This window comes from Ailuropoda melanoleuca, chromosome 1 (genome assembly GCF_002007445.2).
Source record: "Ailuropoda melanoleuca isolate Jingjing chromosome 1, ASM200744v2, whole genome shotgun sequence".
Lineage (NCBI taxonomy): Eukaryota > Metazoa > Chordata > Mammalia > Carnivora > Ursidae > Ailuropoda > Ailuropoda melanoleuca.
The window spans coordinates 44948432-44964536 of NC_048218.1; the positions used below are offsets into that span (position 1 = coordinate 44948432).

General features: G+C 37.1%; 1 protein-coding gene across 3 annotated transcripts in view; it reads left to right on the top strand.

Annotated features, from left to right (window-relative positions):
- The window catches only part of COL8A1 (collagen type VIII alpha 1 chain), a 157185-nt gene that overhangs the window by 84456 nt on the left and 56624 nt on the right, over positions 1-16105 (top strand). For all 3 annotated transcript variants that reach the window (XM_002917083.4, XM_019797342.2, XM_034657248.1), the window contains exon 2: positions 12043-12161. The gene's annotated coding sequence lies outside the window, so the exon portion shown is untranslated. The remainder of the gene's footprint in view (positions 1-12042; positions 12162-16105) is intronic.

Genomic DNA, 16105 nt, shown 5'->3' on the forward strand with positions numbered 1-16105 from the left:
CAAAAGCCACCACCGCAGCCTAGGTGGTCAGGGCTGAGAGAGGCCTGAACAGAGGAGCTCAGTGAGGCCCAGAGGACGGGGAAGGCAGTGGCTTAAAACTCAGGTAGATGTGTTTTTTGAGGTAGGCGATAAATGGCTAGCAATCTTATAATAGAAAGTTTGGCTCAAATTTGTACAATTCCATTCATCCCATTTGACATCTGGAATATGATAAAATTCAGACTTCTCCTGTTTAATTAGCTATTAGGTTTGATGAAGAACATTTTTCAAGTCACATAGAAAAGACAGAAAGTAAGGTGTGTCGGCCGGAGAAGGGGCAAGGGAAGGCCAGGCTGATGCATGAAAAGGCATAAGAGCAGAAGAAAATAGCCACCTTTAGTATAAAATCCCTGAGAACATTTCAGCAGACACTGGGGTTTTTTAAGTGAAGGAGGTGATAGGCTAACCCTGATGTCCCTTCGGATGCTTAATTCAAAGTTCAGCAAAAGTTTAAAAGGAAATGAAGTGAAAATTGATCACTCAGTATATAATCACTGGAGAAAGAGATCCACCCCCAAAATATTTCTGCCATGGAATTTTTTCTATGTCCTACTTTTGAGAATTCTTTCAATAATATGATTTTTTTTAAAAAAAATTTCATACTCTTGAAGTGTTTGAAATAAAGGAATTATCTTTTAAAGGGAACTTGATGTGTCATCGTATTCTCAAAATGCTCATTTTGTTTGTATGTGCTTTAAAAGATCGCAGGGCATAAAAGATGGGAGAATATATCCATGTGGATAAAGATGGAGAATTACAGACTCCTTTCCAGTGGACTGAAAGCTATTTAATAAAAATACCCATATATAATATCAGTGGCCTTGCAAAAACATTTAGGTAATAAATTGAAAGATGATTAATCACAGGCAAAAACTTGTATCCTTTGACATTAGTGTATCATATAAGCAGGAGTAGATACCAAGAGGACTTGTATTGACATATGTAAGTAATACCTTAATAAAAAATTTTTGAATAGAAATTAGAAGTTCTTGCTTGAGAAATCAGTATCAGGATGATGCACATTGGCCACTGTGAATAAAAATAATGGTAGTTAAGGGGAAATAGCTCTCGTTTTTTTGGCCAGAGAACTGCTTATAACATAATTATAGAATTTTTTAACATTAATGGTGATTAAGACTTTAAAATTATTTTGTTCATCTCATTTTATAGTTGTGAAAAGCAAGGCATTCCCTGCATTATGATATCTAGAGGTAAATTGCTTGCCTGAGGTGCTAAGGGCTAGGAAGTGGCCATGAATAGATTGAGACTATCATCTCCTTCCTTTCCAAGAAAGCATACAATATAAATTCCAATGTTTTTTTAGGTTTTCATGATCTAATACATAAGACCTGATTGGAACTACAGAAATGGGACAACTTCACATGTTAATATTTGTAGAATGAACCTCAGGAAATCAGCTATGGAAATTCACAATGTTAAGGGATCGTAGCAGATTATCTTACCTTGAGAAAACAGAAGCCAATGTAAAAAAAGGACATAAATAGAGGACATCTGAAACGTAACTCTTTTATGTCCAGGAAGGAAGCCTGAGGTGTGTATTCAACAGCTATGTTTAGAGGAATGGCTACTGAGGGTAGTACTCTCCTCCCTAAGGAGGAAAGAAGAAGAGGAAATGAATTTAAATTACAACCAAAGGAATTTAAGTTAGATGGAAAGATCTTATTGGCAATGAAGATTTTATGAACCCTGGAAAAGATTCCTGGGGAGGTTTTCAAATTCCCTATCTGGATATATTTAAGAAAAGAGAGATACCTATCAGCCCAGGGTGGTTGAGGTAGAAACCCGCCTGGAATTCGCTTTCAGCTGGATTCTGTAAATACAGATTAACTCCTGACAATGTTTACGATGTCAGAGACAGTAAATTCTAGACAATGGCAAGAAATGTTGTTCCTTAAAAAACAAAAAACTCACCCAAAGTAATCATTTCCTTGGAAAATCAATTGGCCTATGCTAGTTGGTTATAAGTGGAATGTACAATTATAATATATTCTGGCTTTTATTTTCTTTTTAATCTGGTTTTCAGTGGAAAAAAGGTTTATGAAATTTCTCTGGCAGCCTATGCCTGCTTAATGAATTTTTATTTTTCTTCTTTAGGCTGGTTACAACCAAATCTCTTAGAAGAAACTAGCCTAGGTAGCAATATATGTGCCCCTGGAGTAAATACTTTTGAAGGAAAAAACCTCTCCCCACACTCCAGAAGAAAACTTCCTTCCCTCCTAATTGAAAGAAACAGATGAGCAAATGATTTCACCACTACTGTCAACCTCTCCTCCTTACCCTCACAAAGGTGCCAGCAAGTTCTCTGCAACTTGCAGAATTTCCCCTTATTTCCAGCACATGAACAGCACTTGCACTCACAGTTCATACCAAAATTCTCTCATTTGTTGTACTTGTCTGTTTATACAGCTGTGCATCTGTTTGCCCCATTGTGTTAACCACATCTATTGTCTGGTTTTTATTGTGAGCTCCTGGAGGCAAGGAATGAAGTCTGTTTAATTTGCTTTGCACAACGCTGCGCGTACACACACGGGTGGACCCCGTGTGACTGTGCTTGACGATGATGGTTCCTGGCAGGACTAGATGCTCCAAAAAATAATGATAACATTTAAAACGTCATGGAATAATCGAAGTTGGAGAGAGAGGACTCAGTTCAAAGAGTCTGGGTCATCTCACGGTCCTCCCATATGCAGTATACTAACATCATAATGGGTCTCAGGGACCACACTGAGCAGTGTGGACAAAGGTCCAATCAACAAGTGGACAATCTATTAAGTCGGGGCCTGAAACGCACAGAAACAAGACTGTGTTTATATGGAAGCTTGCCCTCCATCATGGCGCTCCTTTCCCTTGGTGTATAATCCCAGTCTTGCTGGGGTTCAGCTCCGGTATCATCTGTCAGTGCCCACTGCCACAGGAGGTTACTCTATCTGACACTCCATGAAGACTATCAAGTTCATATAGTATCTCGGCCTTCTTATTTCTTTGTTTACAGCCCAGAAAGAACAAAAGTCATTTTCACCATCATTAATAATTCCTCCTTCCTACCAGTCCCTGCACAACCTCCCTCCAGCCTTACATTACAGCAGTCTTCCTCACCGACCCGAGAGGACAGAGACCACACTATCCACGCTTTTTAGTTGGGTTAAAAATTTCCAGTGCCTATTCATTCCTAAGAGTCTCAAAGTTACATCAAAGGGCAAAATGATTGATGAAAACCCTTCCCTCAGGGGAAGCACAGGAAATGACATTTCATTTAATTCAACAAATACTTTCTAGGCACCAATTATTTTTAGGCACACTTGCTGTGGGCTGGGAGGGAGAAGGGAACAAAACATACTCTATCTTCAAAATGTGTGTATGTGTGAGTTAATTTAACATTTAAACAATCTTAAATATAAAAAGATTGCTTTATTGTAGGATCATGGTGAGGATTAAATGATGTAATACATCTGTAAAATATACTTAGCACAGAGCCTGCCACATAAGACATCCTCAGTAGGTAATAGCTGCTAGTATTATTACTGAGTGATGGCTTCCTTCAGAATAATTTTTTTAAGAGGTTCCCCCTTGGAAACCCCCTTAGATTATGAGCAATATAGTTTGATTGTTATAGGGTTAGGGGACCCATTATAGTCAAGTGCAAAAATAACCTATTACCTAGAACATGGAAGTAAATATCTTTCCACTAAAAATGGACCTCAGCCACATCCTCATGTCTGGTGAGAATCTGGTTCTCATCCTGTTTTTCCTACAAAGCTTCTGGAGTGTTTCAGAACCTCAATCATATCCCAGACACACATAGCATCTACTTTTCCTTTCTGCTTCCTCCTACCATGGTTTGGATCATAGTTATTCTACAAGACAAGTGACTAGAAAGACAGACTTATTTCAAAGGTACATGAAGTGATTATTTTGGGGCATGATTTTAATTAGTTGGCTGTTACCTAATCAGTATCATCAATTAGTCTTACACAAGAATAAATCAACTTTTGGGGTGTCTGGGTGGCTCAGTCGGCTATACGTCTGCCTTCAGCTTAGGTCATGATTCCAGGGACCTGGGAGAAAGCCCCACATCGGGCTCCCTGCTCAGCAGGGAGTCTGCTTCTCCCTCTCCCTCTGCCCCTCCTCCCACTTGTGCTCTCTCTCTTACTCACTCTCTCTCTGAAATAAATAAATAAAATCTTAAAAAAAAAAAAAGAAGAAATCAAATTTCGGGACACCTGGATGGCTTAGTCGGTTAAGCGTCTACCTTTGGCTAAGATCCTGATCTCAGAGTCCTGGGATCCAGCCTCATGTCAGGCTCCCAGGTCGGCAGGAAGTCGGCTTCGCCCTCTCCCTTGCTGCCCCTTCCCTGCTCATACTCTCTCTCTCTCTCTCAAATAAATAAAATCTTTAAAAAAAAAAAAGAATAAATCAACTTTTAACTAGAGGTAAAACAAAGTCAAATTTTACTTACCCAAGGTATTTTTTTTAAACTTACCCAAAACAAATTGCTTCACAGGTCAACTTGATGAGGCATGATGTTTAATTTATCAATTAGTCAATTGCATAGATAAACATATTAATGGACAATAATGCAAATAACAAGATGATTGAATCCAAGGATGTCATCACATAGTCCAAACAAAGGAATCCACTTACTTTGTATCTTTTGGTTCAATTTCTGCAGTGCCCTACAGTGCCAAATAGCTGGATAACCAAAAGGAGACTTCAAGCTAGGAGAGCTCCTACATGTACTTCATACATGACCACACCTTGAATCACCATAATTTATCCTGTCTGAAGAAGCAGCCAATGGCTTCATTTGAAAAGGGCTATAATCTCTTGGCATGGATGAGGAACTTCTGGGAAGCATTTCATGTATTTCTATCTATTGCAAAAGTGTTAGAAAGATGCACCTAGAATGAAAATATCATGGACTATTTTCTCTCGAATATCACCTTTTAAGTTGTATGATGAGGGCCTAATTCTAGACTTCAACCCATGAAGCTGCAGCCCTCCAGTTCTCTGAACTAGTCACTATTTCTCAAACTTATTCATATATTGAAGTGTTAATTAATTTCTCACTTCTACTTTTCTGATTCCAAACTAATAGACCCCAAAGATTTCAGATACTCTTTAGCTATTTAGATCTTTTCCATCCTTTCGTCTACCAGATCATTTAGACTTGGCTTCTTTGAACTGTGTGATCATGACGTGGATCTTATAAAGGAAAACTCAATGTCTCTCTAGCCATAATGTACTTAAAAGAAGGCCAGTGATCTCGCAATCCAGACCTTAAAAAGTGGCTTAGTACAATCTCAGGAGATGGTTTTTTCTCCTTTCCAATTTGTCAGGACTTTGTTGATAATTCATAATTGATTCTATTTTAGTAAAAATAGAATTCTCATTCTTAGTTTTTATCTTAGGCAGTGCAACCTTAAGTTTTTGTAAAAATCAGCTGAAGGATGAAGTTGTTCCTTTGGATGCAGGGGAGAAAAGGAAATGGGCCTTTATAACCGTCCCTCCAGTTCCCCAAACATTATTAATGAAACCAAATCAGATACACTACTCTATGAGAAGATAAAAGTAATTTTCAGATGAAACCAGAAAGGGAGACAAACCATAGGAGACTCTTAACTATAGGAAAAAACTGAGGGTGCTGGAAGGGAGAAGCATGGGGGATTGGGGTAACTGGGTGATGGGCGTTAAGAAGGGCATTTGATGGAATGAGCACTGGCTGTTATATGCAGCTGATGAATCACTAAACTCTACCTCTGAAACTAATAATACACGGTATGTTAATTAAATTGATTTGAAAATTTAAAAAAAGAGGGAGAAAAAATAGCTTCCGGAAACCTCAGATTGCCTCACCTAATTGTCTTTTTCTAATTCCTGGCATTTTTAAGTAATTCAGATGCACAGTTTTAAGTAACTCAGATGCCCAATTTAATAGCATTATTAATCAATGAACATTTTCCATGCTCAACACAACTGCCTGAATCTGTAAAATAAAACACAGTGTTGAGAAACTTGGAACTAAACCCTGGGATAATGTCAGTGGGATAAGAATAGGCCATTCCTTCATTTGCTGATTCCTGATTCACTGACCTTCCACATTGTGTGAAAGAATAGGATCTGTCTTCTCATTGACTTTACTCATTTGTTGCACTGTTTTAAGGATTAAACGAAACCGTACAGATAACACAATTAGCAGGACTGGCCCAAAAGACATGTTTAATAAACGTGTATTTCCTTTCTCTTCAAGAATCATAAGAATGTGGCCAGCCTGCTTTGTGGAGGAAATTCAAAACTGGTGAGGACAGACTATGTTGAAATACTTATCCAAACTTGCGCCTGAGTGTCTGAATGTTATATAATTTCTGAAATGGTATGGCGTATCTATAAATAGCAATTCAGATTTTTCCCATGGATTTTATGGAAATGGATCTCATTACTGTAGGATCTTGGGATCATCCCCGGACATGGAGGCCCAACCACAGAGGGTCTGCAGTCCCCAGAGTGAGTGACAAGAGGAACACTTTTAACTGCCATCCACCCGATGGGGTACTTAGGACATCTCCGCATTCTAGAGGCTTATATTAAACCAGCCTCAAAACAGATACCCTGTTTTCAACACTTTCAGTGCTGAAAGGGGATCTTTTACTAAGACTTGTTCCCTATCCAGTAAATAAATCACATGTTCTGCAGCAGTAAAAATATTGGTGGGAGGGCATATTCTCCATTTCAAAGCAAGGAGCCTGTTGAGTGGTGGTAGGGTTTTAAAGGGAGCTCTCATCACACTCCTGAAATAATTTTATGCTGTTATGATTTTGTTTGTGGTTCTTTCCTTTTTCAAAATTGAAGCAATTGTACTTAACTTTAATCAGAACCGTCAAAGCTTTAAAAAATGCCCATATAATTTAAAATTTCTGGTTTTTTTTAATGATGTCAAATGCTGTTTCTTTTGCACTGCTAAGCTGTGTTGCAGAAGTACAAGAAGTATTTCCGATGCTTCCAGCAAATATTTGTGGAACACCTACCATGTGCCAGGTCTGCCTCTCATAGCAAGGGGTTACAGTAAACAAAACAAACAAGTTCCCTGCTCTCCAGGTGGGGTGGGGAGAGAGGAACTGTTGGTGTCGAGGCAGATTATAAATGAGTAAAATGTATAATTAAGTAAGGAAGATATAACTGCTACAGTACAACTAAAGAGGATTGGATTAGAGATACATGGAGATGAGTGGTTGACTTCAGATTGAATGATGAAGAGAAACCTCTCTAAGGAAGCAATATTCACATTGAGATTTAAGTGGCGAAAGGCCCAGCTATGCATGGTTCTGGGGGAAGAGCATTCCAGACAGAGGACAGCAAAGGCCTGAAGGTGGGGCCCAGCATAATGTTTTCCCTAAGGAGAAGGTCAGTGTGGCTGGAGAATAAAGGGCAAGGGAGAGAAGGGGTAAAATCAGGAGGTAGGCAAAGTAGGAATCATATGGGGCAGGGAAGCCAGAAAAGAAGTTTAGGTCTGTTCTAAGAGCTATGAGGAGCTATCGGGTGCAAGGGTGTGGGGGAGTAAGCAGGAGAATAGCATAATCTGATTTCCTTTTCCAAAGTTCACCCCATCTGCTGTGTGGAGAGTGGGGCAAGAGTAGATACATTTTTAATGCAATTGGAACCATTGAAGAATGGTAAGCAAGAAAATTGATGGTGTTTGTTTGCTTTTGTTTTTGAGATCTCTCTAAGGTGTAAAGACTGGACTATGGTGGAAAGGGATATATAGAGGGACCCAGAGTGGAAGAAATGTGAGCTAATTTGGAAGTGATGTGAATTTAGATATGGAGCTCAGATGATGTCCTTGGAATGTAAGAAAAGAAACAACACGTATTGAGAAACTATTTTTGCTTATTTTACATACGTAATCTCTTAATTATCACTACCGCCAATGGTATAGTTACTTAGCCCCATTTTTCTTTTATGAAAACTGAAACTCAGAGAGATAAATAAAATTTCCAAATATCCAGCAAAAGTAAATGGCAAATCCAGGATTCATTCAAAGCTTGGTCTGTATGACTTAAAGCCCTAGGATTTTTCTACTCTAATGTGATGTCCCTAGATCAGAACTAACAAAATATCTTTGAAATTTCATTCTAAATAATAAAATAATATTCTATAATGTAAAATACATGGTTTATTTAATGGTACTGATTGGCATTTAGCTTGTTTATATGTTTTTGCTCCTATAAATAAACTGTGATAAACATTTTATATATTATTTTACTTCATTTCTGATTACTTTCTCACTAGAATTTCTAGATTCCTAGTGGTATCAAATAATAGGATATTCTTAAAACTCTACTCATGTAATATCAATTTATTTTCAAGAAAACTTGTCATTTAAACTGCCACTTAACCCAAACCAACAGTAAATATAATTTTTTATCTTTGCCAATTTGATAACCAAACTTTTAACTCTATTATTTAATTCACATTTCCTTTACTTACTAATAAGATTGAACATTTTTTCCATGTTTCTTAGCCTTTTCATTTTTCTTTTGTGAATTTTATGTTCACTTAATTGTCCATTTTCCTACAGGGTGTTGCTATTTTTTTCTCAGTGGTTTATAAGAGCTCTTTATATAAAAAGAATACTAAGACTGTCTTTAAAAAAAGAAAAAGACTGTCTTTATCAATTTTTGCAAATAACTTCCCAGGCTGTATCTCACATTTAATTTTCAAATTTTCATTGTAAGCATATCATACACACAAGAGGCTGTGCTCCGGTTACCTCTTGCTGCATGGCAAGCCACATCAACATGTAAGGGCTTAAAACAACACACATTTTATTTTTATCTCATAATTTTATGGTCTTGGCTGGTTGCTTTTTCTGCTCTTAATGGCTTACTCACCTGGCAGATTGGCTGCTCTCAAGAGCCCCAGATGGCTTGACTCACGTGTTTAGTGACCTGGCAAGGGTAGAAGGAAGACCGGGTTCCGCCGGCGTTGCCAACAGGAGCACAAACGTGTGGCCACTCCTCCACTGAGGTCTCAGGGGAGTCACACGTCCTCCTTAGAGGCCCAGGACTCCACAAGACAGTATTTTAGAAACAAGGCAGCAACTTTGTGGCCTTGTATGAGCCAAGCTCACAGGTCACAGAGTGACATCTCCACTGTGCCCTCTTGGTCTAAGCAGTCCCCCGTCCTCCCAGATTCAACGGGAGAGAATACAGGGGAAGATCAAAGAATTTATGGCGATGTTTTCAAACCCTCGATGGGGTATAAAATTGTGGCAAGAATAAAGCAAACTCCCCTTTACCTTTTAATTTTGTTATATGTTAATATAATGTTTTTATATGCAACTGGTTTTTAAGTATTTATATAACTTTATCTCTTTTTTCGTTGTGATATTTTCCATTGCTTTCTAATTCATTTTTTAAAATTATTTTCAAAGTGTCTGTCTATAAAATCAAGGACATTATCAAATGATATATTTGGAAAAATGACTTTAAGGTCTTTAGATATTTTAGGTACTATGGACTATAGTTGAATTCACTTAATTTGATTCTTAATCTTTTTAATCCTTAAATTGCCATCAGTGACACGTTTGAAAATTCATCTAAATATGCAGGTTGAACCATACATTTAATTATGCAGGTTGCTGCGTGAAGGCAAAAAAAAAAAAAGAGATGAAGAAGAAGAAGTCTAGCTAAATTGTTCATGCTTAGTACTTTGCCTCATTTCTGACCCACTCTTCCAAAATGAACTAAAATAATGAGCTACTTTTGGCCTGTAGAGCTGGTAGTTCTTTTCAGGTCTTGCAATCATGTTTGAATATTGAATAATTAGATTTATTTTTAAGCGGTGATGGTAGCATTCTCTCTTACAGTGTTTTAATTGACACAGAAAAAAAAAAGCGTTATTCCATAACAGCAAACAAAAAAGTAGTGATTATTTTAAAGAACATTCTTCTGGCCACCGGAGAGGAAAGAACTCCTTTTACACATGTTGTAAACACTCAGTAAATGCTAAATGGTGATACTCATCTCCTGTTCTAAAAATGTCGTTGGGGTCTTTTATTTTCTCCGCTTCCAGAGCTGCATTTCAAAAACAGGTTTTGTCATCTATGCGGGTGAGGACCTGTGAAAACTGCAGAAAGACATGAAAGGAATAAGATGTACGACCCACACGATAGTGATCCTTGGCATTTCTGGCTAGCCTGTGTATCTTTCTCCTGTTTTATTTTCACCATGTCCAGGAAAAAATGAATTTTGGAAGAAGACACTGGAAAAACTCCTATTGTCTAATACAGTTAACCACCATGAGGGCACAGGGCTCTATTTTTCCCCCACATTTATGCATCGTGTCTTGCACATCGCCATGCTCTGTGAATATTTACTGAGGAGTAATTTGGGCAAAGACACAGAAGTATTTATCACCTGTTCCTCCTGTCCGGTCTGAATCTGAAGAGTTTCTTTTTCATGGAGGTAGCTGTTCGTGCAGTGTCTCCTTCACATCTGCCTTTATTAACAGCCAGTCACACTATACAGGAACGAACTGGAGAAGTCAAGCCCTTGAGTCCATGTACCATCATTGAACTTTATTATTAGAGATCATTTGAGATCCCATGGCTTTCTAGAGACAAAGTGTTCTCAAATCACCTAGAGTGAACCCAAACTTGTGTCTGAATATCCACGAGTCGAGCCAAAGTTCAGAGTGTTGGTGCCTCCAGTCATCAGGCCTGCGTACACATGTCAGAGCCGGGCCTTATGTTCTGGGGACACGTGTTTCATAGACATTCAGCAGCTAGAAGACATTCAAGTACTTCTTCACTTCATGTTAAATACAGAATACAGAAAAACTCTAGATTTATACTCTCCATTAGCCACAAGTAGATATTTAAATTTAAATTTATTAAAATGAAATAAAACTAAAAACTCAGTTCCTCACTCATACTAACCACCTTTCGAGAACTCAATAGTCCTATGTGGTCAGTGGCTAACAGATTGAATGTGAAATATATGACATTTCCATTATCACAGAAATTTTTACTGACTAGTACTACTCTAGAATATAACACTTATACCACATAGCAGAAATTCTAAATTGGATACCCAATTCTGCCTTACTTCTTAACCAACCAATCATGGCTTTCAAATCTTTTTATTTCTCTAAATGTCTGAAGTTGTCTCTATTTAAATCTTTTTTGAGCAATAAATGTAGAGAGTATTTCCTAAACAAGTCTCTACAAAATATACCAAAATAAGTTAGAGAGTATATTACCCAAAACACAGTTAAATTTCTGAAAATCGAGTTCATGTGGAGAAGTTCCATATGATTTGTAAAAAGTCTAAATTACAGATAATTTATAAAGTATATTTAACTAATTAAATTATAACAAGAGCTCAAATGAAAAGCTGAAAGTGTTGCCAAATTAAAGTTCTATCAGATCTGACTTGATAAATAACAAAGCACAATTTCTAATGCAAATACTATTGTATGCAAATTAGATGGAAATGTGTTGCTGGAAAAATTTACTTTTCTTAAGCAAATCTAACTTTTCTCCCTTAGGCATTACTTTCTCATAAATTTGCTTCCTCTGTAGCAAATGCCAAATCCGTTCTAAATTATCTCAAATCTGTATTAACGGGAATTAAATGAATGAGAACTTAACACATAATATAACCATGAAAATCAATAAAGATATACAATAGATTGCTTATCTGGACAAAAACTCTATATAGTGTATCTAATTAAAATAAGTAAGTGCGGGTTTGCATACGTAGAAACACAAAAAATTATTCTCTCCTAATCACTATACAATTATCTCTGATATCTTCTAACTGCGCACTTACATTTGGTAAATAATAGCATTTTTTATCAAAGTATGTATTTATACATTCCTATTATATAATTTTTCCTTTGATCCCAAAACAATATACTTTGATAATAACTCAGCTTCTTGTTGTCTTCCAATTGAGTAAAAGTATCCTCTTTTTTCTCCCTCAGAAGCTGTTCTGGAAGTGAAGCAACATCTGGTGAAGAGACAGAAACCAGCTGCGGGCGTGTCACAGGAGGGCACGAGCAAGGACACTGGTTCTTGATTCCTCAGCCCACCAAGTCTAAATGTAAGTGTGCAAAGCAATGGCGGGTGGCGCAGCGGCCCGGCCCTGGGTGGTCCTCAAGCCAACTGCAGACGGAAGTCGCTGTCCCGGAGCACAGCGGCCATTGGCAAACACTGGGGTATCAGGCCTGCCTGCAGGGCCTATGTCCCATCCCCATTTTTGTTGCTGCAAAAAGCCTTGAGACCATCGCTAATGCCAGGTTTTTAAATCCCCCAGGGTAAAATACATGTGCAGAGTGTGATTCTAGCTGATTTTTAGGCCCAGGCCTGTTGAATAGAGTCTTACAATAATTATTTCCATAGGACCTGACTAGGTATCCAAGTGTTCACCAGATGCTAGCAGCTAGATTTTGCAGAGGAAAATTGCTAACTTAAGCTCCTTTTCATGATTCAGCAGAGGGTTTTAAGTAATAAAAGATCTGGAGATTTGTAAAATAAATAATTCCAGTCCAAATGGGAAAATTAAAATAATCTTATCATCTCCCAGTCATGTCTGTATGTGCTTTTCTACCATTATCAAATTTCTCTTAATTGGGCCAAGATTTTGTTGTTGTTGTTTTTTTTCAGGCTGATACGTTATAATTTTAAGTTATGAGCTGAAATGAAGAAATGATTCCTTTCAGAGGACTGAAGTGACATGTACTAAATTTTCCTAATGACAGTCTAGGATCTATGAACCAGAGCAAGATATAACAAACACAGTTTTATTCATATTCAATATTGAGTATATCTGCAATTAAAAACCAACAGCATGTCAATATCTCTTATTCCTTAATTGATTTCTTAATTGAAACAATTAAAATATAAAGTACATCATTAATTGAACTTGATTGGAAAAAGAAAAAACACCATTCATTTCTGATGAGCAGACATTATCTCATAGTATCCACAGCCATCCTGTGCTTATTACCATTGCCTGGTTTTAGGTGTGACTTTTGGACACCCAACTCAGTATTTCCTGATATTCAATAGTACAATGGCTTCTTATAGTCTATTTCATTTTATTTAGTAATTTGAAGAATGAATAGTTAAGATTCCTCAGATTTTTACATTCTCGCTCAAGGTGTACTTGAACAAAGAGAAAAACATAGCAACTGGCCCTACAGCTTATGCCACAGGAATACATCCTGTCTAGAACGAATTCGTTCAGAGGTTTTGAAGAAATGCAAATACGTTAATGATTTCCCTAAGGTATCACATTTTTACGGCAGGTACCTCTAATTATTTTGGCTGGATTCCATCAAAGCCAGATGTTAATCAAATGAAATGTTTATAATGCAAAACCATTGAACAAAAAATAGATGTCCGTTAAAGCAACAGCTTATAGGACTCAAACCAGTGGTGTATTTTGGAAAAGCTGATGAAGTCTGACTCTGTTACATTCATAATGTCCGGGTAAGGCTCTGAACTCAATCCAGAGAAATTCTATAATTGTTGCAATCAACTACAGGCTCAGCTTCTGGATTTCTTGTAAGAAAGTCTTGCTGCCAAGGACATTGATGGGCTCACCCAGTAAAAAATTACAATAATAATGTTAAACTAAATCATAAAAATTCAGGAGGTGGTTATTATAGGGTAGAGGAGAGGAATTGCTTGTAAAGTTATAGTGGAAATATCAAAAATACATTTTATTGGACTTTTAAAAAATTAAGCTTTGTTTTTAAACTAGGGTGCAAAAGCAATAAAATGTAAAGGTTACTCAAAAAATGATTTCATTCAATAGTCAACAGCAATGATTCAGCAAATGAAAATAAAAATTACATTTATTCAACATGGTCATCAACTCAGGCAGGCTGAAGCTTGTATATGATAGTTTTCTAATAAAAATAACCAGCTGAATGTCATTTTTAAGAAGGAATTTTGACAGAAAAAAGAATAAAGAACTTTTTGAATGGGTTTCTGTCAGTGAAAATGAACTTGGTTTGTGCCTAATAGAGTATAAAGCTCTAGGTATTTTGTGTGGTTTTTAAAATTCCATGAAGAAATTCATTTGAAATGAATGTAGAAAATCACAACAAAAAAAAGTAAATATGAAAACCATGGTAGACTTACAGTTAGAAAAATGGAAATAGGTCATGATTAATTAATCCTCTGTGTGCCCTCTAAAAGTAAAGAATGTCACTTTTAAAATTACTTTTGAATAATCTGGAATTACCCTTCTGATCATCTTTACTTTCCGAAAATATAGATTACTGAATCATATGTCATAGACATTTTGGTAGAGATTTCCATATTTTCTTCAAGTTAAATAACATGTATCTCTAAGTGACAATTATCTTGGAAATAAGCTCCTTTCACTCATTAAAATACCTAATGTGCCTTACACACAGTAAGCACTTAAATAATACGGATTGAACTGAATTATACCCACTTTCTGTTCAGAGATTAATGTGTCTCTTGGACTGACACTAGAGAGGTGTCTCACACATGGGAATTAATGAGCTACATCTGTAACCAAAAACATCCATGGAGAACCTGCTGAATTGATCCATATCTGTTTTATTAATCAAGCCCACTGCAGAAGGGCTTTCTTGTGGTTGTACTCTATTTTGGAGGTAAATAGAGTGGGGAAACCACAGTTCAATTTAGAAGTTGTTTGAAACATTGAAAAACGTGGGGTTTTATATTCTATGACAGCAATGAAGTCCAATCCTTGATGGTTGTAATTCTGATATAGAAGTATATAAATATCCTATATGTGTAATCTTAACTTCAGAACATGATGACAGTGGTCAAGAAGACCCTAACTATTTAATATGGAATTTACTTCTTACTGACACTCCCTTCCTTATCTCTTTTTTGAAGCAGAAAGGTTTGGAGGTTTTTGGTTTTGTTTTGTTTTGTTTTTTTTAAGCTAGCATGGTACGAACAGCTTTAGTTGAAGCAGATGGCTGGAAGTCAGAAGCCCCAGAGTCTATCCTTGATTCTCCTACCAACTGGGAATGCGGCCTTGGGCAAGTCATGAGAGTAAATCTACGATAACGGGTAGTAATGCCTTACATATGTATGGTGCTTTATGATCTAACAGAGCACTTACACATACAATATCTTATTTAATCTTCCCCCCAGCCTCCTAAGAGGAGGACAGCAGTTACTAACAATCTCCATTATAGAGAGTAGATATTTGAGACGCAGAGACACTAAATCACTGTTCACAGCCATTTCAATACCAACTGTCAGAGCCAAGAACAGGCACACCTGATTCCAAGCTGGTCTTTGTCTTCTTGCCCCTATGCCACGCGGCCGCCCTCTGGTGCCTCCAAAGCTGAAATGACTAGAGCAGCACTGCCCAATATGGCAGCCATGAGCCATGTGGCTTGAGCACTTGAAATGTGGCTTGTCCCGGTTGAGATATATTGTGAGTGTAAGATACACGTGGGATTTCTAAGACTTTGAATGAAAACACAAATATAAAATATCTCAATACGTCTTATATCAATTGCACATTAGGATGATAATATTTTGGACATCTTGAGTTAAATAAAACATTAAAGTTAATCTCACCTGTTTCTTTTAACTTTTTTTAATGTGGCTACTAGAAAATGTGAAGTCATATATGTTTCTCTTTGTTTCTATTGTCTGAATGGCTCATGGTGTTTCTGTTGGATAAGGCTGGACTTAGGGGATTCCATGGTTCAGACTTTTCACAGTACTAGGCTTGTTTATACATCTGTCTTGATGTGGCTGAGATAAATTTCCAAAGATTATGTCACACATAGAGGAATGCAGATTTGCAGTTGCAATTTGGTCGCAATTTGGCCATTCTCATATATCTTCCACATGCAGGGGAAACGTCAGACGTCATTAGTTGATGCCTCAAATTGCTCATTCATTGAAAGGGGTCATGTTATACTTGCTGAATGCTTGAAAAGCTTAGAGTACAAGTACCATGGAAAGAGCTATAAATTATATTTATGACTCTGTACCACATTTTATTTTAAAATATGT